Source organism: Oncorhynchus masou, chromosome 17 (genome assembly GCF_036934945.1).
Source record: "Oncorhynchus masou masou isolate Uvic2021 chromosome 17, UVic_Omas_1.1, whole genome shotgun sequence".
Lineage (NCBI taxonomy): Eukaryota > Metazoa > Chordata > Actinopteri > Salmoniformes > Salmonidae > Oncorhynchus > Oncorhynchus masou.
Genome location: NC_088228.1, coordinates 5,808,879 through 5,832,079, shown reverse-complemented (window position 1 = coordinate 5,832,079; position 23,201 = coordinate 5,808,879). Strand labels below are relative to the sequence as shown.

The 23,201-nt window shown below is 41.2% G+C and overlaps 1 pseudogene; it reads left to right on the top strand.

The window, feature by feature from the left end:
* Positions 1–269: 269 nt before the first annotated feature.
* On the top strand, positions 270–23,090 carry LOC135558344 (myosin heavy chain, fast skeletal muscle-like; annotated as a pseudogene).
* Positions 23,091–23,201: the final 111 nt, after the last annotated feature.

Sequence of the window (23,201 nt, the reverse complement as noted above, 5' to 3'; positions counted from 1 at the left end):
AATGATGCCATTCAAAATGTTTCTTGCCCTTCAGGGGCCAAATTACAAGGTTTTAGACTTGTGCGTATTCACAACACCGTAATGTTTCACAGGATCCTCCAAGACATACAAATTAAACTGTAGGAGGGGAAAAGGTGAGACATGGTTTGTCTTCACATAATAAGTGCTGAAAAAATTACGTGTGAGATACAGTACCGCTCACTCTGTTGACTGTGGAGGAAGCACCACAGAGTCAATCATGTTTCTTGTTTCATCTCTTTCCTAGTGAACCGTCACCATGAGTACGGACGCGGAGATGCAAATCTACGGCAAGGCAGCCTTGTACCTTCGTAAACCCGAGAGGGAGAGGATGGAGGCACAAGCCACACCCTTTGATTCAAAGAACGCCTGCTATGTGACAGACGTCAAGGAGCTGTACCTTAAGGGTTTGATCACTGGCAGGACAGAGGGAAAGTGTACTGTCAAAGTCACAAATGCTGACGGCACTACAATGGTAAGTCTGATCTGAAAAGTATTGAAGTTAAAAAATTATCCAAATTGTCAAAAACATGCCAAAAGCTAATGTGAAATCAGTAACGAAAAAAAGATTAAGAAGTATTTCTTTGTTATTTTTTAAAGCAGAATATGACCTTCAAACAAAGCATTTTTATTGCTGCTGTCATGGAATTATTGATAATGACAAGTCAAGAATCTCCATGTATTTGTCAGCGAGTGATAACAAAGTAGTTGGATTAAATGGGGATAAGCATTTTATTGAGCAAAATGCATTGAGTCATGTCCAGTTTCATCTGTGTGAAATCTAGATTTCTGACTGTTTCAGGACAAAGAGTTCAAAGAAGCAGACATCTACCAGATGAACCCCCCTAAGTACGACAAGATTGAGGACATGGCCATGATGACCTACCTGAATGAAGCCTCTGTGTTGTATAACCTCAAAGAGCGTTATGCAGCATGGATGATCTATGTAAGAAACCTGCATAAACATACACACATACTGTAAATGAAATTCCTACATGCATGAACATGAGAAATACACACGCAAAGTACTACACTCAAAGGAATAGTAGAAACCAAAACATACCAATACAGTAGAGCCACATTAGTATACCATAGTACACCCACATCCTCACATAAATCAATGTAAAAGTCAATCTAACTTTGCTAATCTCCTAATTGAAATCCCTTTCATCCAGACCTACTCTGGGCTCTTCTGTGCCACGGTGAACCCCTACAAGTGGCTCCCCGTGTACGACGAAGTGGTTGTCAACGCCTACAGAGGGAAGAAGAGGATGGAGGCTCCACCCCATATCTTCTCTGTCTCTGACAATGCCTTCCAGTTCATGATGATTGGTACGAGCTCTAAATTAGTCTAAATTAGAACAGTTTGCTGGGAATCTCTAATTTCCCTATAGCCTTGAATGGAAAATATTCCAAAATGAAATTCATGATGATGCTTATGAATACAATGATGTTCTCCAAATGTTGATTGGTTATAATAAGCAGCATTGTTTTTGGTTCCAGATAAGGAGAACCAGTCCGTCCTGATTACGTAAGTTGTTTTCTATCATTTCACTTGAGAAGGTGTTTTTATTCTAATATATTGGGTGACTTGGGTGTTATAAAATACAGGACATTATGAATGGATAAGGCTATCTGTAGTAATGACTTGGGTGTTATAATTACAGGAAATTATGAATGGATTAGGCTTTCTGTAGTGATGACATTATGAATGGATTGCTTTCTGTAGTAATGGTTATAATTACAGGACATTATGAATGGATTAGGCTTTCTGTAGTAATGACTTGGGTGTTATAAATACAGGACATTATGAATGGATTAGACTTTCTGTAGTAATGACTTGGGTGTTATAATTACAGGACATTATGAATGGATTAGGCTTTCTGTAGTAATGACTTGGGTGTTATAATTACATTTACATTATGAATGGATTAGACTATACTTAACAATGACTCGATGAGTGGGAATATTTATTAATTATTTACTTATGTTAGAAAACATGTTTTTCAAAGCTATTTCTTAGTGACATGCAATCTGACATTCAAACATGTGACTAAACCAATCTTTCTCTGTCATATTAACCAGCGGAGAATCCGGTGCAGGAAAGACTGTCAACACCAAGCGTGTCATCCAGTACTTCGCCACCATTGCAGTTTCTGGTGTCAAGAAGGAAGTAGACCCCAGCAAAATGAAGGTAACACATTTTAGTTTGGTGTTCTGTGTAATCTGTTTTTCAAGCGGTGAATAGTGTTTTAATTAAAGTGTTTTCTAGTTCCTGAGAAACTTGTGTTTGTCTCAATCAGGGGTCTCTTGAGGATCAGATCATTGCAGCTAACCCTCTGCTGGAGTCTTATGGTAATGCCAAGACAGTGAGGAACGACAACTCGTCTCGCTTTGTAAGTATGAAGGGCATACTGTGGAAGTGACCTTCAATTGGAAAAAATATTTTAGTAGTTCCCTATAGGTGTCATAATACCCATAAAACCTTGCGGTAAAAACAGGGAAAAGCTTCCAATTGTTTTTCCACCTTTTATTTCTCCCATAGGGGATTTTATAAACACTTACAATAAGGGCTGTGTTCTGTGTAGGCTTACCCTGGAGTGACATTTTGATCACCATGTAAATCAGAAAAGGTGACTTTTATCAATATTTTCATCTCTTATTTACTCTCAGATTTCAAAATGCTAATTAGCATCATGCTATTAGACATGCAAGCTCCTGCAGGTCATCTCTAGCTGACACCTTTGCTAACAGCTATTGACAGAATGTACCATTTAAATAAAGACAGAATGTACCATTAAAATACATGTAGCCAATTTAATCATTTACTAAATTTAGGTAACATTAGATAGTTAATCCAGAGATTCTAACCTTTGCATAATTTAGGCACTCTCGTCCAGATCATTATGGCATTTGTAGTTCTTTATGTTAGCCACATTAGCAGGGAAATAGCATTTATTTTGTTGTGGCTAAATACAGGCAAAAATATTTCGCTAAAAGTCACGGTGTCTTAGATAGATTTATATGGTTATCAAAACTACACGCTAGAGTAAGCCTACACAAAACACAGCGCTTAATTTAAGTGTTTTTAAAAATCCACTATTGGGAAAATGAATGGTGTAAAACATTTGGAACCATTTCCCTGTTTGACCGCTAGGTTTTATGGGTATTACGACTGATTCTGTGGTGCTCTATAGTTTTGTCAATAGATGTCAAACAATTTGTATCTTTTCAGGGGTCTATCAAAGTAAAATGTAAGATTTATTTAGTTGACCTATTTCTAACCACCATGCTCTACAACAGGGTAAATTCATCAGGATTCACTTCCAAGGAGGAAAACTGGCTAAAGCTGACATTGAGACCTGTGAGTTGGTTTTCCTTGTTTCTCAATGCTTTCAATAAATCACACAGAATATTTGATGGAGATTGAATCATCAAATGTAATGTTATCTTATGTTCTCTCTCTCTCTCTCTCTCTCTCTCTCTCTCTCTCTCTCTCTCTCTCTCTCTCTCTCTCTCTCAGACCTTCTAGAGAAGTCCAGAGTGGCCTTCCAGCTGCCCGCTGAGAGAGGCTACCATATCTTCTACCAGATGATGACCAACCACAAACCAGAGCTAGTTGGTAAGGCAAAGTACAGGTTAAGGTGAAATGATTTACAACGCCATCTGTGGAACTTATTGAAATGTTTCCTAGTCCACACTGTTAATATTATTGTAATGACTAATTCCAAGGTAACAAGGCATCTAAACATGGGTCAGGTCTTTCAAGGTCTTTCATGGGAAAGACCAAGTAATGCACTGTGATGCACTAGTCCAGGAGCCTCAGTCCCCCTCTTTTGATGCTATGCATTATATACTGCATGTATCCTTGAGTCCATCTACTGAGTAAAGGAGGGAGAGATACTGTAAAGGTAGGACAGCAGAATACGCAGTGATTTAACTGACAAGCCATTCTCCTTTGTCCACAGAAATGACTCTCATCACCACCAACCCTTACGACTTCCCCATGATCAGCCAGGGTCAGATCAGTGTGGCCAGCATTGACGACAAGGTCGAGCTGGATGCCACCGATGTGAGTGATACAACGTGTGAACCAAACTCTAGATATGGAATGGGTAGGACCACAATACACACTGAATGCATTGCTCAAATCCAACTTGATGGCAGCTGGCCACCTTGTGTTAGTTAGTCGTGTGCTTCAAGGCCATTCTTCATGCCTTCACACTTCACCTTGAGGCATACACATGTAAGACATCAGAGACTGCCACAAAGTCCCCTGTGGACCTGTGGAAAACTCATATTGTGCTGTCATATACTAGTGTGTTGGCCAAAAGTAATCATGTGGAACTGAGAAGCCAGTTAATTCTAACCATCCCATTTGTTCTGAACTGAATACAGAACAGTAGTTGAGTAACTGAGTAAACTACCATTCAGTTCTTCACTGTTGTACTTCCTGTTTAATACCAGGATGCAATTACAATCCTGGGCTTCTCTAACGATGAGAAAATGGCCATCTACAAGCTGACAGGAGCTGTAATGCACCATGGCAACTTGAAATTCAAGCAGAAGCAGCGTGAGGAGCAGGCCGAGTCAGATGGAACCGAGGGTGAGTCCCACTCGAAGACATTAGTCCCTTGTTTTGTGTTGTGATTTTCATTTAAAATGTATGACTAACAAAAATCATATATTTTAACAGTTTAACTCTATGTACAATGAACACTTTTAACATTTTACACTAGAACATATTACAAAAAAACATTTACTGTGCAGATGTGCAAAGTTTGGTAACAAGAATTTTGGTAAAATCTCCCTCAGTTTTTCTGTGCCCACTTTTTCCAAAAACACTCTTAAATATCTGCTCTGAATTCAGATTCAACAATGTCTGCAAATAGCACAACTGGTTGATTTGAAAAGTCATAGTAAATCAATAATATAATACCCATAGCAAAAATGTTTATCTTTAATTTATAATACCACGAAACTGTGAGAATAGAAAGGTTCAGTACTTTTGTGAAGCATCACAGCACAATGAAAAATGGCAAATAGAAACTGGAGATTGATGGGAGAGGTTGACGGTGGATAAAGGATTTGACTAAAAACAAACAAAAGACAACTGTTGTAAAATATCCATAAAATGTATATAGAATAAACTAGAAGAAGAAGCCTAAGTGTTGTTGTCCATTAGTTTACTCCAAATAGGGGAGATGTGGGAGGGTTAGGGGCAAATATAGACTTTGGACATACACATTACTCAGTGTACAGAACTATAGCACAATCTGTACTGTAGTAGAGTTCACTACAATACTGTATATTATATACTACTTGTCTGAACTTTGTACTGAACTCTACTGTAAACTGTACTGTACTGTACTATACACTACTGTACTGAACTGTACACTACTGTACTATACACTACTGTACTGAACTATACACTACACTACTGTACTGAACTATACACTACACTACTGTACTGAACTATACACTACTGTACTGTACTATACACTACTGTACTGAACTATACACTACTGTACTGAACTGTACTATACACTACTGTACTGTACTATACACTACTGTACTGAACTGTACTATACACTACTGTACTGACCTATACACTACTGTACTATACACTACTGTACTATACACTACTGTGCTATACTATACACTACTGTACTGAACTATACACTACTGTACTGAACTATATACTACTGTACTGAACTGTACTATACACTACTGTACTGTACTATACACTACTGTACTATACACTACTGTACTATACTATACACTACTGTACTGAACTATACACTACTGTACTATACACTACTGTACTATACACTACTGTACTATACACTACTGTACTATACTATACACTACTGTACTGAACTATACACTACTGAACTTTACACTACTGTACTGAACTATACACTACTGTACTGAACTATACACTACTGTACTGAACTATACACTACTGTACTGTACTATACACTACACTACTGTACTATACACTACTGTACTGAACTATAAACTACACTACTGTATTATACTATACACTACTGAACTGAACTATACACTACTGTGCTATACACTACTGTACTGAACTATACACTACACTACTGTACTATACTATACACTACTGTACTATACACTACTGTACTGAACTATACACTACTGTACTGAACTATACACTACTGTACTATACACTACTGTACTGAACTATACACTACTGTACTGTACTATACACTACACTACTGTACTATACACTACTCAACTGAACTATACACTACACTACTGTACTATACACTACTGTACTGAACTATACACTACTGTACTGTACTATACACTACACTACTGTACTATACACTACTGTACTGTACTATACACTACACTACGGTACTATACACTACTGAACTGAACTATACACTACTGTACTATACACTACTGTACTGAACTATACACTACACTACTGTACTATACTATAGACTACTGTACTATACACTACTGTACTGAACTATACACTACTGTACTGAACTATACACTACTATACTGAACTGTAATATACACTACTGTACTATACTATACAATACTGTACTGAACTATACACTACTGTACTGAACTATACACTACTGTACTGTACTGTACACTACACTACTGTAGTACACACTACTGTACTGTACTATACACTACTGTACTGAACTGTACACTACTGTACTATACACTACTGTACTATACTATACACTACTGTACTGAACTATACACTACTGTACTATACACTACTGTACTATACACTACACTACTGTACTGAACTATACACTACTGTACTGAACTATACACTACTGTACTGAACTATACACTACTGAACTATACACTACTGAACTGAACTGTACTATACACTACTGTACTGAACTGTACTATACACTACTGTACTGAACTATACACTACTGTACTGAACTATACACTACTGTACTGAACTATACACTGCTGAACTATACACTACTGTACTGAACTATAAACTACTGAACTATACACTACTGTACTGAACTATAAACTACTGAACTTTAAAAAAACCCAACCAGCAAGCAATTCAGGTACTATACACTACTGTACTGAACTAGGGTAGCCTAGTGGTTACACTACTGACTGAACTATACACTACTGAACTGACTATACACCCTGAGCTGACAAGGTACAACTATGTCACTACTGTACTGAACATACACTACTGAACTAACACTACTGTTCTGAACTATACACTTGAAAATAACACTTTGAACTATACACTACTGAACTATACACTACTGAACTATACACTACTGTACTGAACTATAAACTACTGAACTTTAAAAAACCCAAACAGCAAGCAATGCAGGTGTAGAAGCACGGTGGCTAGGAAAAACTCCCTAGAAAGGCCAAAACCTAGGAAGAAACCTATAGAGGAACCAGGATGTGAGGGGTGGCCAGTCCTCTTCTGGCTGTGACGGATGGAGATTATAACAGAACATGGCCAAAATGTTCAAATGTTCATAAATGACCAGCGTGGTCAAATAATAATCACAGTAGTTGTTGAGGGTGCAGCAAGTCAGCATCTCAGCAGTAAATGTCAGTTGGCTTTTCATAGCCAATCATTAACCTTTCTCTACCGCTCCTGCTGTCTCTAGAGAGTTGTTGAAAACAGCAGGTCTGGGACATGTAGCACGTCCGGTGAACAGGTCAGGGTTCCATAGCCGCAGTCAGAACAGTTGAAACTGGAGCAGCAGCACGGCCAGGTGGACTGGGGACAGCAATGAGTCATCATGCCAGGTAGTCCTGAGGCATGGTCCTAGGGCTCAGGTCCTCCGAGAGAGAGAAAGAAAGAAATAAAGAATGAGAGAATTAGAGAGAGCATACTTAAATTCACACAGGACACTGGATAAGACAGGAGAAGTACTCCATATACAACAGGCTGACCCTAGCGCCCAGACACATAAACTACTGCAGCATAAATACTGGAGGCTGAGACAGGAGGGGTCAGGAGACACTGTAGCCCCATCCGATGATACCCCTGGACAGGGCCAAACAGGCAGGATATAACCCCACCCACTTTGCCAAAGCACAGCCCCAACACCACTAGAGGGATTTCTTCAACCACCAACTTACCATCTTGAGACAAGGCTGAGTACAGCCCACAAAGATCGCCACGGCACAGCCCAAGGGGGGGGCGCCAACCCAGACAGGAACATCACGTCAGTGACTCAACCCACTCAAGTGACGCACCCCTCCTAGGGATGGCATGGAAGAGCACCAGTAAGCCAGTGACTCAGCCCCTGTAATAGGGTTAGAGGCAGAGAATCCCAGTGGAAAGAGGGGAACCGGTCAGGCAGAGACAGCAAGGGCGGTTCGTTGTTCCAGAGCCTCTCCATTCACCTTCCCACTCCTGTGCCAGACTACACTCAATCATATGACCTACTGAAGAGATGAGTCTTCATTAAAGACTTAAAGGTTGAGACCGAGTCTGCGTCTCTTACATGGGTAGGCAGACCCTTCCATAAAAATGGAGCTCTATAGGAGAAAGCCCTGCCTCCAGCTGTTTGCTTAAAAATTCTAGGAACAATTAGGAGGCCTGCGTCTTGTGACCGTAACGTACGTGTAGGTATGTACAGCAGGACCAAATCAGAGAGATAGGTAGAAGCAAGCCTATGTAATGCTTTGTAGGTTAGCAGTAAAACCTTGAAATCAGCCCTTGCCTTAACAGGAAGCCAGTGTAGCGAGGCTAGCGCTGGAGTAATATGATCAAATGTTTTGGTTCTAGTCAGGATTCTAGCATCCGCATTTAGTGTTTTATCCGTGTAGCTGAAAAGTAGAGCATTGCAGTAGTCTAACTATACACTACTGTACTATACTGTACTGCACTATACACTACTGTACTGAAATATACACATTCTGTACTGTATAAACTTGTGAACCCAACTGTGGTTTGTGACTACTATGATTTCCCATTGTAGCCAATTCAATTTTGTTCCGGAAATTCTGTTACCGTTGAATTATTCATAAACAAAATTGATATGAGTAAAAACACTAACTAACTAATTCACCTTTACTAGCTAACTAATCTACCTTTACTTGTTATTTCTGTAAAGTGTCATTGTTCTCCCGCCTCATGAGGTAACAGAATTTAAATGCACAAGGCAATGTTTTTTAAACTTACAGAAGGCAGAAACATTTCTCCAAAACAAAATATAAGTGTTGATATTAGTTGTAGTTCTAATACCGTTTAAGACTTTTTCTGCTGTTTTATAAAACTCATGTTCATCTGTTTGACCAGAAATCAAAGCATTTGTTTATTCCTCATTTTCAAGATGGCAAATGGTAAAACATATATATATATATATATATATATATTCCTTAATTTCTAGAAAATATAGACTCTTAGCTTTCATTTGACACCCAATTTGACATGCGCCTATGAACTTCCCATGTTGGTGCTCAATGGTCCTTTTACAGGGAAATGACCAAGACAGACGGTGCCACATGAACGTCAGGCAGGATATACATTTTGGAGATCAAATTACAACCTCCAGAAATGATTTGAATAATGGATGTGGGTGAAAATGAAAACTGAACCGATAAAAGAGGTCAGAATCAAGTGATCTGTTGTTGTTGGTTCTCTCTCCAGTGGCTGATAAAATCGGCTACCTGCTGGGCCTGAACTCAGCTGAGTTGCTGAAATGTCTGTGCTACCCCAGAGTGAAGGTCGGCAACGAGTACGTGACCAAGGGACAGACTGTGCCTCAGGTAAGGCGGTTAAACACACAGCATCAAATATTTTCTGACCACATGAATTATTTTGGGGACAATTGCATTGCTTTTTATAAATACTTAGCTTGTTTTTCCCAACCTTATCACTGGACATGATCACTATCTCATGTATTCATTTGAGGCATTATCATTGCAGGTTTATAATGCAGTCATGGCTCTGGCCAAGTCCATCTATGAGAGGATGTTCTTGTGGATGGTCATCCGTATCAACGAGATGTTGGACACCAAGAATCCAAGGCAGTTCTATATCGGTGTGCTCGATATTGCCGGATTTGAGATCTTTGATGTGAGTATGAGACCAGAACAAGACAATTAGTTGTGATTGAGAAGGGTTACAGCCTTGTATCATGAAATGATCCCTTCTGAAATTCCATCAACAGTACAACAGCATGGAGCAGCTGTGCATCAACTTCACCAATGAGAAACTGCAACAGTTTTTCAACCACACCATGTTCGTCCTGGAACAAGAGGAGTACAAGAAGGAGGGAATCGTCTGGGCCTTCATTGACTTCGGCATGGACTTGGCTGCCTGCATTGAGCTTATTGAGAAGGTAAATTGTCTGTAAGGTTTATAATGGGATGCAACATTAAAGCTCACAGGGAGCGCATTGAGAGATATTATCACAATGGTACCACATATCTGACTGTTGAGAACTCAGTATGTTTCCTATTATGGCCCCCTAAATGAATATAATCCTATAAAATTATACTTGCTAAAGGAATAAATGTGATCTGAAATGTAGATGTTTTTACATCACACAGTCACTTTAACTATACATTCATGTACATACTACCTCAATTGGCCCGACCAACCAGAGCTCCGGCACATTGGCTATCTGCATGGTGTCCCACCACCCACCACCCACCACCCACCACCCACCACCCACCACCCGCCAACCCCTCTTTATGCTGCTGCTACTCTCTGTTCATCATATATGCATAGTCACTTTAACCATATCTACATGTACATACTACCTCAATCAGCCTGACTAACCAGTGTCTGTATAAAGCCTTGTTACTTTTATAGCCTCGCTACGGTTTTTCATTGTCTTTTTACTGTTGTTTTTATTTCTTTACCTACCTATTGTTCACCAACTACCTTTTTTGCACTATTGGTTAGAGTCTGTAAGTAAGCATTTCACTGTAGGGTCTACTACACCTGTTGTATTCGGTGCACGTGACAAATAAACTTTGATTTGATTTAAAATATCACTAATATGATATACATCTCTTTTTGTAAAGCCATTGGGCATCTTCTCCATCCTTGAAGAGGAGTGCATGTTTCCCAAGGCTTCAGACACTACCTTCAACAACAAGCTGAACGACCAACATCTTGGCAAAACCAAGGCATATGAGAAGCCCAAGCCTCAGGCAAGCTGCAGAGGCCCACTTCTCCCTGGTGCACTACAGCTGCGGAACTGTGGACTTCAACATCACTGGCTGGCTGGAGAAGAACAAGGACCCCCTGAACGACTCAGTTATTCAGATGTACTGGTTGGAAGTCCTCAGTCAAACTGTTGGCTGCTGCAGTGATGGTTGTATCCCAGCTGCAGTGATGGTTGTAGTCCCACCTGCTGGGGTAAGACCAGTCCTCATTCATTACATCAAGTCAAACAGCTGCAGTGATTAATAAGTACAAGGTTGTTATTCAACTCAGACCCACATTGGTTTTAAAGCACTGGCCACCAACCTTTTCAGAGTCAAGATCACATTGTGAGTCAAAATGCAAGCTAAGATCTACTGCTGAGAATAGTTTCTGGTTGTAGTCATTCATTACAGCTGCAGTGCTGGTTGTAGTCATTCATTACAGCTGCAGTGCAGGTTGTCCTCATTCATTACAGCTGCAGTGCTGGTTGTAGCATGAGTAGAAGTAGGGAGAACACGCATTGTATGTCTCTTAAAAGTGTTGAACAAAGTGTTGAATAACAACTTAAACATGAACTAACTCATTAAAACAGCACCGCTCTGCTGTATTTGTAGAGTCTCTCTCTGGTCATAGTTTATATCGTTTTTACGTCTCAAAGTAGTAACTTTGTTGTGGGTCCGATTCTTGTTTTTACAGTCTATGGCTCGAGGAAACTGTACAGGCACAGTGCTCTGAGCTATCTGATTGGCCAGCAGTAGGCCTATACGTGCAGTTGTTTTGCTCTCTACCTTCAGACATGAAACGGTTTAAAATCCTGATCGACATGTTGGTGACCAATGCTTTAAATTCTTTGACTGAATCACAATTTATCAGGGTTATTTACTGGGTTAATTTACTCATTCAACATGTGTTATTTTGCACAATCCCGTTGGCAGCATTTGATTCTCTAATTTCTAATTATCTTTTACTTATTCACATTTGAACAGATACGACCAAGAAAGGAGGCAAGAAGAAGGGTGGTTCCATGCAGACTGTGTCCTCCCAGTTCAGGGTGAGCTTTTGAAATGTGTATTTTCAGTCCTCCAAAAGGAGCATTGATTACCATACATTATTTCTGAGAAAATGGTTTGTAACCCTCTTCCAGGAGAACTTACAAAAGCTGATGACCAACTTGAGGAGCACTCATCCTCACTTTGTGCGCTGCCTGATCCCCAACGAGTCAAAGACTCCAGGTACAAGAAATATTGAGTTGAATATTACATTTTATCAATACAGTATCAGTAACCTTAACAAGTTCAATCCTTTAATCTGTTAATACGTATTAAAGAGACATGGTTTGTTTTTCCAGGTCTGATGGAGAACTTCCTGGTCATCCACCAGCTCAGGTGTAATGGTGTTCTGGAGGGTATCAGGATCTGCAGGAAGGGCTTCCCCAGCAGAATCATCTATGCTGACTTCAAGCAGAGGTACACACACACACACACACACACACACACACACACACACACACACACACACACACACACACCTGCTCCACGGGTTTAGGCTTAGCTTTTATGTAACATAACCAACCTATTACAACTTGGCATATGTTAAAAATGTCTCATTCAGGTACAAAGTACTGAATGCCAGTGTCATCCCAGAGGGCCAGTTCATGGACAACAGAAGGCTTCTGAGAAGCTGCTTGGGTCCATTGATATAAATCACATACACAAACAAGTTTGGACACACCACAGGTCAGTCAAATATTTATTATTATTTTTAAATGTATTTTTTATTTCACCTTTATTTAACCAAAGCAGTTGAAACAAGTTCTCATTTACAACTGCGACCACAAACACAAAGCAGTGTGACACAAACACAACACACAGTTTCACATAATAAACACGTAAAATCAATAACACAATAGAAAGAACAGAAAGTCTTATACAGTGTGTGCAAATGTGAATATAACCAGGCCTATTAACAATTTGAGATTAACAAGTGATGATGAGCAGATGGTGATTCAGGTACAAAGTACTGAATGCCAGTGTCAATAAATACAATATGGGGCCAGTTCATGGACTATTTACAGATGGGAAGGCTACAGCTGCAGCTAAGTTAGCTGCAGATGTTTAAATTGATATAAATGTCTCAGCTTCAGTGATTTTTGCAAGTTTGGACACACCAAGAACTCAGTCAAATATTGTTCAACAACTTCCAACCAAATGTTGTTTGTTTGTAAGAATTGCAATCTTTTTATTGTTCGAATCTAGTGATGTTGTTCCCCTGTTCTGATCCAACTCTTTCTATCTGTCACCATCTGACTCTGGTTCCAATGGCCATGTTGACCTGTGTCTCAGGTGTTCTTCAAAGCCGGTCTGCTGGGTGTCTTGGAGGAGATGAGAGATGAGAAGCTGGCCGTTCTGGTCGGCATGGTCCAGGCTCTCAGCCGTGGATTCCTCATGAGAAAAGAGTTCACCAAGATGATGGAGAGGAGGTGAGGAAGCATAGACATTTTGGCTAAACTTTCTGTGAACCACCTGAATGTAATGCATCACATACTGTATATGCTGTGAGTTGATCAGAATGAGAAAGTAGGTCTTATATTGTTCTATTAGTGCTGCAGTTTGGGATTTGGCAAAGCTGTTCAGTTGTCATTTATATTGGTGATATTTACCCATTCATCATTAAATAACATAAAATGACTCCTGATTTAAGCATGACCTGTCAGTCCTTGCATCTAGAACTCAGTCTATGAATGTAAGAGTTGTTCCATTTCCTTAGCTCCGTTCCTCAGCTGTATACTCAAAGTGTTGGGGGGGATGTTGTTCTTCAAATCCCAGAATGTAGCTTTAAGCATGTCACTCACCATGTCACTCTATCCTCTCTGTCGACCAGAGATGCCATCTTCACCGTCCAGTACAACATCCGTTCATTCATGAATGTGAAAACCTGGCCATGGATGAAGGTGTACTTCAAGATCAAGCCTCTGCTGAAGAGCGCTGAGACGGAGAAGGAGCTGGCCAACATGAAGGAGAACTTTGACAAGATGAAAACAGACCTGGCCAAGGCTCTGGCCAAGAAGAAGGAGTTGGAGGAGAAGATGGTGTCCATTCTGCAAGAGAAGAACGACCTGGCACTCCAAGTTGCATCTGTGAGTGAGAAATTATCCTCATAAGGTCCTATTTCCATACACATGAATACATGTTAAACATACATTTTATGAATATTGATTTGCTCTGAACTCTATGACTAAATAAATTCCATAGTTTGATAAACAAAGTGAGGAGGCTGATTTTTCTCCTGTTCTGAAATCAGGAATCAGAGAATCTGAACGATGCTGAGGAAAGGTGTGAGGGACTCATCAAGAGCAAGATCCAGCTGGAGGCCAAACTCAAAGAAACGACAGAGAGGCTGGAGGATGAGGAGGAGATGAATGCTGAGTTGACTGCCAAGAAGAGGAAGCTGGAGGATGAGTGCTCGGAGCTGAAGAAGGACATTGATGACCTGGAGCTCACCCTGGCCAAAGTGGAGAAGGAGAAGCATGCCACTGAAAACAAGGTCTTGTTTCTTACCAAAGACAGTTTAACCAACCAATAACTCATACCATAATCAACTCAAAACATTGCTCAACAGAAATGGAAATCCTGATGTATTGTAACGAAATAGTAGAATAGTGGTACTCCCCACATTTATTGTATGTTATATAACCTCCATTCAGTACACTGGCATGGAGTACACTGCCACCTAGTGTTGAATCTATAGAACAGTACCTGTTGGCACATTTCTAATCTGAATTAAATGAATGCAATACATATGAAACTAAATCTCCCCTTTATGGTGATGTGACAAAAGGATAATTATGTGGTGGCCGTTTTCAGGTTAAAAACCTGACAGAGGAGATGGCATCTATGGATGAGAGTGTTGTCAAGCTGACCAAGGAGAAGAAAGCCCTCCAAGAGGCCCACCAGCAGACACTGGACGACCTGCAGGCAGAGGAGGACAAAGTCAACACTCTGACCAAGGCCAAGACCAAGCTGGAACAGCAAGTGGACGACGTGAGTGGAGTTTGACATTTTGGCCACGATAGTATTTAAGATGTTATTATCTTCAGTTGTTTAGATATGAATAATACATGTGTGTTTTTCTCTTGTAGCTTGAGGGTTCTCTGGAGCAAGAGAAGAAGCTCCGTATGGACCTTGAGAGAGCAAAGAGAAAGCTGGAGGGAGATCTGAAACTGGCCCAGGAGTCCATAATGGACCTGGAGAATGACAAGCAGCAGTCTGATGAGAAAATCAAGAAGTAAGCAAACAATACCTGCCGTATTGACAATAATGGTTGTTCTTGTCTAATTCTTGTAATAATGAATTATGAATTAGCATTTACATGCGATATGTATGAAACTCTAACATCACTCTATTGAATCGAAACCAACTTTGCAATCGACGTGTTTGTGTTTCTTAGGAAGGAGTTTGAGACATCCCAGCTCCTCAGTAAAATAGAGGATGAACAGTCTCTGGGAGCTCAGCTGCAGAAGAAGATCAAGGAACTCCAGGTACAGTACAGGACCTAAGCTCTAGTACAGTAAAGCACACACCTGAAACATCTCCTAAAAAATATTCTGGTAGCACACATTTTTTGGAAGATGTGTTTTCTTACCGTTGTGGTTTTGGATCCCGCATGGGATGCTATCTACTGAATATATTAGTGTAACTGGTTTTGTATGAACACATTTAAAAATATATATACTATTATTGTTTTAAGTATTGTATCATCAACCGTGCTACTGCCCCCTGTTCTAGGCCCGTATTGAGGAGCTGGAGGAGGAAATTGAAGCTGAGCGTGCTGCCAGAGCTAAGGTTGAGAAGCAGAGAGCCGATCTCTCCAGGGAACTTGAGGAGATCAGCGAGAGGCTGGAGGAGGCCGGAGGCGCCACTGCTGCTCAGATTGAGATGAACAAGAAGCGTGAGGCTGAGTTTCAGAAGCTGCGTCGTGATCTTGAAGAGTCCACCCTGCAGCATGAGTCCACAGCCGCCGCTCTGCGCAAGAAGCAGGCCGACAGTGTGGCTGAGCTCGGGGAGCAGATCGACAACCTGCAGCGCGTCAAGCAGAAGCTGGAGAAGGAGAAGAGCGAGTACAAGATGGAGATTGATGACCTCTCCAGCAACATGGAGGCCGTCGCCAAGGCTAAGGTGAGTAGTGATGTTTTGATCAAGCAGTGTTGAGGAGGGTCAAATACATTACCATTCAAGTGAACTGAAGTTGACAGGAGTCTCATATATAAAGTAATGATGGAACATGTTTCACTAACAGGGCAATCTGGAGAAGATGTGCCGTACTCTTGAGGACCAGCTGAGCGAGATCAAGACTAAGAATGATGAGAATGTTCGCCAGATCAACGACATCAGTGGACAGAGGGCCAGACTTCTGACAGAAAATGGTACCCTCATCAACAATGATCAACAAACCAATTATTGCGGGCTGTATAAACGTATTCCAGTCCACATAGTTTCTACTGTTATGACTTAAACTGTAATGGTTGCCCTTTAGAGCCATTTGTTACATTATCAGAAAAAATATTTTTTTCAGATTACTAATACTTTTGAAAAACTAGATGATCACAAATTTGATTACTTTTATATTCAGAAATGATGTCAAAAAATACATTGACTTCTTTTAGTTTTCTAACTAGTAACTGTAATGGATTACATTTAGAAAGTAGCCTCCCCAACCACGACTATTTAACACCAAACATTGCCCTACATTACCTTGAAATACATGTTCAATCTGAGAGAACAGACCCAATTAGCAAGATGTCCCTCTGTCCATGCAGGTGAGTTTGGCCGCCAGCTGGAGGAGAGGGAATCCCTGGTGTCTCAGCTGACCAGAGGCAAACAGGCCTTCACCCAGCAGGTAGAGGAGCTGAAGAGGCAGATTGAAGAGGAGGTCAAGGTAAAGCAATTTTGAAATCCCAATGTGGCCCTCGAGACAAAATGATTGCCCACACCTGAATAGACGGTAACCAGGCCACCCTCAGAGACTTCTACTGTCATATGTTTTACTATCTCTCTTAGTCTATATATTTCACTCTTTGTCTCGCAAAGGCTAAAAACGCACTGGCCCACGGTGTCCAGTCTGCCCGCCATGACTGTGACCTTCTGAGAGAGCAGTTTGAGGAGGAGCAGGAGGCCAAGGCAGAGCTGCAACGCGGCATGTCCAAGGCCAACAGTGAGGTGGCTCAGTGGAGGACTAAGTATGAAACTGATGCCATCCAGCGCACAGAAGAGCTGGAGGAGTCAAAGTGAGTCGCACGGAACAGCAAAACTCAAATATAGGGTGTGGATAGTGAGTGGTAGGGAACACTAAAAAAATGTCACGTTGAGATGTATTGTAACGTTTGTAAACCCTCTGTCATCAAACAGGAAGAAGCTGGCCCAGCGTCTGCAGGAGGCTGAGGAGACCATTGAGGCGACCAACTCCAAGTGTGCCTCCCTGGAGAAGACCAAGCAGAGGCTGCAGGGAGAGGTGGAGGACCTCATGATTGACGTTGAGAGAGCAAACGCCATGGCCGCCAACCTAGACAAGAAGCAGAGGAACTTTGACAAGGTGAAAATTAATTATCCTCAACCTATTTTCTGTCGCTGTATGATCAAATGTAGCATAACTCCACCATATGTCTGATTCAAAACTCTTCATCAAGACCTAATGAAAATCCCATTGATGTCCTTAGGTTCTGGCAGAGTGGAAGCAGAAGTATGAGGAGGGCCAGGCTGAGCTGGAAGGAGCTCAGAAGGAGGTTCGCTCAATGAGCACTGAACTCTTCAAGATGAAGAACTCCTACGAGGAGGCTCTGGATCATCTGGAGACTCTGAAGAGAGAGAACAAGAACCTGCAACGTGAGCCATTTGACAGCAGTTCTATTGTACTCATGTTTGACTTGTGTAAATATCAACATTTACATGTTTTTCAACTTATAATCGGTATTCCTTTGACCAACCCAAAGGAGTGGGGGCATTGAGATCTACAAGAACCTATGAAGTGCTGATTAATTCATGAATCAAATCAAATTGTATTCGTCACATGCTTCGTAAACAACTGGTGCTTACGTCCCTACCCAACAATGCAGCGAGAAAAAAAGGAAATAGTGAGAAAATAAAATGTGGAATAAATACACAATGAGTAACGATAACTTGGCCATGTACACAAGACACCAGTACAGAGTCGATGTGTAGATGTGTTGATCGTTACATAGTAACCAATAGCTACCCAGACTTATGGCTTGGGGTTGAAGCTGTTTAGGGTCCTGTCTGTTCCAGACTTGATGCATAGGTACTGCTTGCCATGCGGTAGCAGAGAGAACAGTCAATGATTTGGGTGGCTGGAGTCTTTGACAATATTTAGGGCATTCCCTGACACCGGCTGGTATAGAGGTCCTGGATGACAGGAAGCTCGGCCCCAGTAATTATTGTGATTCAATGTCAACTTCATTGCTTTGACGATACCCACTGAAAATCTCCCAAGTCTAAACTGCTCCTGTGTTTGGTGTGTGCAGAGGAGATCGGTGACCTAACTGAGCAGATCGGAGAGACTGGCAAGAGCATCCATGAGCTGGAGAAGGCCAAGAAGACTGTGGAGACAGAGAAGTCTGAAATCCAGACCGCTCTGGAGGAGGCTGAGGTACAAACTACAGCTGTTTGATGGGAAAAGCAGTGTTCATTTGATCACTTGGATCCCCATGAGCTTTTGCAGAAGCATCAGCTACTCTTCCTGGGGTCCACAAAAAACACAAGACAACAAATAACAAAACATTGATAGACAAGGACAGTCACACAAATGTAAAGTATGATATACAAATAAGTACAACTAAAGTGGTACACTCGCCAACGCCAGCTACAGTCCCACACTCCCTGTATTGGTGTTTATTGTAGTCATATATATTTAATTCCTTGGGTTATACACATCCAAATGACTGCTTCTCTTTGTCCAGGGAACACTGGAGCACGAGGAATCCAAGATTCTGCGTGTGCAGCTGGAGCTGAACCAGATCAAGGGTGAGGTGGACAGGAAGCTGGCTGAGAAGGACGAAGAGATGGAGCAGATCAAGAGGAACAGCCAGAGGATGGTTGACTCCATGCAGAGCACCCTGGACTCTGAGGTGAGGAGCAGGAATGATGCCCTGAGGGTGAAGAAGAAGATGGAGGGAGACCTGAACGAGATGGAGGTTCAGCTGAGCCACTCCAACAGGCAGGCCGCTGAGGCCCAGAAACAGCTGAGGAACGTCCAGGGACAGCTCAAGGTAAAGGGACTGGGATATCAGGCAAACAATTCTGAAGGTTATGGAGAGATTTGTTTGTGAATCTGTAGGAATGAATAGAACAGAGAAATTGAATTGAGTTGACTAATAAAGTGTAGAAAGGTAGAGATATTGGGGGAATTCTTATCAATTAACATTTCTTTCACTGACCCTATCACCTCTACTTCCACAAGTCCTAATGAACCCATGTCATTGTGAACCCCAGGATGCCCAATTGCACCTTGATGACGCTGTTCGCGCCGCAGATGATATGAAGGAGCAGGCAGCCATGGTGGAGCGCAGGAACGGTCTGATGGTGGCTGAAATCGAGGAGTTGAGAGTTGCTCTGGAGCAGACAGAGAGAGGACGCAAAGTGGCTGAGACTGAGCTGGTAGACGCCAGCGAGCGTGTTGGACTGCTGCACTCCCAGGTATGGGTCAAAAGACATTTCGAATGAAACTCAACCAAGCATACCGTTTCTGCCTTGTGACCTGGAAGTTGTCTTGAGAGTCACATGTTGTTTCTTACTTCTCCTCCAGAACACCAGCCTTCTGAACTCGAAGAAGAAGCTGGAGTCTGACCTGGTGCAGGTGCAGGGAGAGGTGGAAGACATCGTCCAGGAGGCCAGGAATGCAGAGGAGAAGGCCAAGAAGGCCATCACTGACGTGAGTCCTTATGATCTGTTCAATTGCATTCACTTTTTAAAATGTATTTTACCTTTATTTAACTAGGCAAGCCAGTTAAGAAAAAATTCTTATTTTCAAAGACGGCCTAGGAACAGTGGGTTAACTGCCTTAACTTGATTTGTATCCAAAGGCCAATGGCATCTGGGATGGTTTAACAGAAAAAAAGAACTCAGAGGAATGTTATGATTGGTGCCAATTGGTGCATATATTAAACAAACTACGATTTCAGGCGGCCATGATGGCTGAGGAGCTGAAGAAGGAGCAGGACACCAGTTCTCACCTGGAGAGAATGAAGAAGAACCTGGAGGTCACAGTCAAGGACCTGCAGCACCGTCTGGATGAGGCTGAGAATCTGGCCATGAAGGGAGGCAAGAAGCAGCTCCAGAAACTGGAGTCCAGGGTGAGTTAACAGTTGGGTGGATATGGGTGGATTGAATGACTAATTGCTGAAAATGTATTTAATCATACAAATACACAGGAACATTGTGTAATGACCTTCTCTCAATAACCCACATAGATAATGAAATTGTATCATTACAGATCCCTTAAATTAAAATTGTGAAAGTACATAGGAACAGACAGCAATTGTGCCTCCTTGACTGGGTAGAAGAATATACCTCTGTTGTACTAAGATTTGTTCCATCTGATTTCACCACCTTAAACAAATGCCTTTCGTCCATAAAGGTTCGTGAGCTGGAGACGGATGTGGAGGCTGAGCAGAGAAGAAGTGTAGATGCGGTCAAGGGAGGCCGCAAGTATGAGCGTAAAGTCAAGGAGCTCACCTACCAGGTAACAGAAAGTGCCTTCTTCCCAAACTTGACACTAACACAGACAGGTTTGTGTATAAAACTATGGGCATTGATTATTTGATCTTGTCCCACAGACTGAGGAGGATAAGAAGAACGTTGCCAGACTTCAGGACCTGGTAGATAAGCTGCAGATGAAAGTCAAGGCCTACAAGAGGCAGGCTGAGGAAGCGGTGAGTCACATACTTTGTCAGCGTACATTGGTAAACAATTTTCTCCCCTTGTAGACATTACAACCCTTAATATCCATACAGTTTAGTTTAGGCTTTAACCAATGCCTCGCAAAGAAGAGCACTGATTGGTAGATAGGTTAAAAAAAAATGGCAAAGGAATTAACATTTTTTACGGGAATTCTGTTCATCGTACTGGGAGTTTATTTATTATTTATATTTAGTTATTATGAAAAAAATGGAATTTAGATAAGAACAGGCAAAATCCTAGAGAAAAAAAAACAGATTTAGTCTGCTTTTCACCAGACACTGGAAGACAAATTAATATTTCAGCTCGACAATAACCTAAAACACAAGGACACATCTACACTTGAGTTTCTTACCAAGAAAACAGGGAATGTTCCGGAGTGGTCTAGTAAGGAAACTAAAGGAAAGGAGGAACGGTGATATCAGGTGTGGCTAAAGTTGTTCATGGCCCAAATTCACCCTGTGAATGGGAGGATTTCCATCCCACTCTCCATCCACTTCTTTCGGTGTTGGTGGACCAGGAGGAGGGGGGGGGGAATCTCCACCTTTGAATTCAGTCTGCTTTCAGCCACATCAATCACTGAAATGGGCTGCAAAATCAACAACAAGTCCATCGTTCCGGACCTGTACAGGCCGTCAGTAGATACACTCAACTAAAAAACATTTTTAACAGCCTATAAATGAAGATAAAATAGCTTACAGACAAATACTCTCTCCAAACACATTCTTTAAACAGACACACTCATCCAGAGAAATTAGGGTTACGTGCCTTGCTCAAGGGAACACCGACAGACTTACACCTAGTTGTCTGGGGGGTTTCAAACCAGCAATCTTTCGATTACTGGCCCTACGCTCTTAACCGCTAGGCTATCTGTGTCTCAGTATTAACTGTGTGTAGCTAATAATAAGGATTTTGACTTATATCTTCTTGAAAAATGATGGCGAGACTTAAAAGTGTCTGTCTAGCAATGATCAACGTCCAAATGGACAGATCTTGAAGAATTATGAAAGCATTGCACAATCCAGAGATTTACCCATAAAGACACAGCTAAAGGTTTTTTAAAAATTGTTCTTCTACTTTGATATTACAGAGTATGCTTTGTAGATCATTGACTAAAAAACTAATTTAAATCCATTTTAATCTGAATTTGTAACATTATAAAATGTGATGTTATCCAAGGGGGTGTGAATACTTGTTTTAGACACTGAACCCCCCTGGAGGCAAAGGTTTGATCCCCCAGTTCACCACTCATTCTCTCTGCTGGATCATCTATCTCCCTATATACATTGTTATCCTAAATCTGTCAATAAAAAAGTACTTTAATATACCTTAAGAAAAAATAACATTAATTTGCTACCTGAAGCTTCAAACTTTGAACGCTGATTTTATGCTCTCCCTCTCTTTTCCGCACCCAGGAGGAACAAGCCAACGGCCACATGTCTAAGTTCAGGAAGGTTCAGCATGAGCTGGAGGAGGCTGAGGAGCGTGCTGACATCGCTGAGTCTCAAGTCAACAAGCTCAGAGCCAAGACCCGCGACACTGGAAAGGTACAGAGCTGCTACTAAACCTAAACCTGACTCATGTTCAAATATGGCCACATCAACACCACTTATTAGTTGGTCCTCACAGAGGTCAATAGCAAACTTTTACACTCACTAAAATGTATTTAAGATCTCTAAGAATCACATTTCAGGTAGGGTCAAAATAGATGAATTCAAACTGAGATGATACTTCAACATTGAAAATCAAAGTTCATCATTGAGCCATTAATGCTTCATCCATTACATTATCTCTAACTATTAATATATTTTACATGTTCATTATTAATACTCACCCATTATTTTATTTCTGTCTTCCTTACAGGGCAAAGAAGTTGCTGAATAAACAAGACCAAAGTCTTAGATCATTTTCCTGTGTTGCATAAAATATGTTTCACGGTGAAATGTTTAACTTTTAATAAAAATGTGCCGGCTTACATACACTCTTTGTGACTGTGGACTCATTCCTCAGCAAACACATGTAGGCCTACATTTACACTTTTGTGACTGTGGGGAAAAAAACAG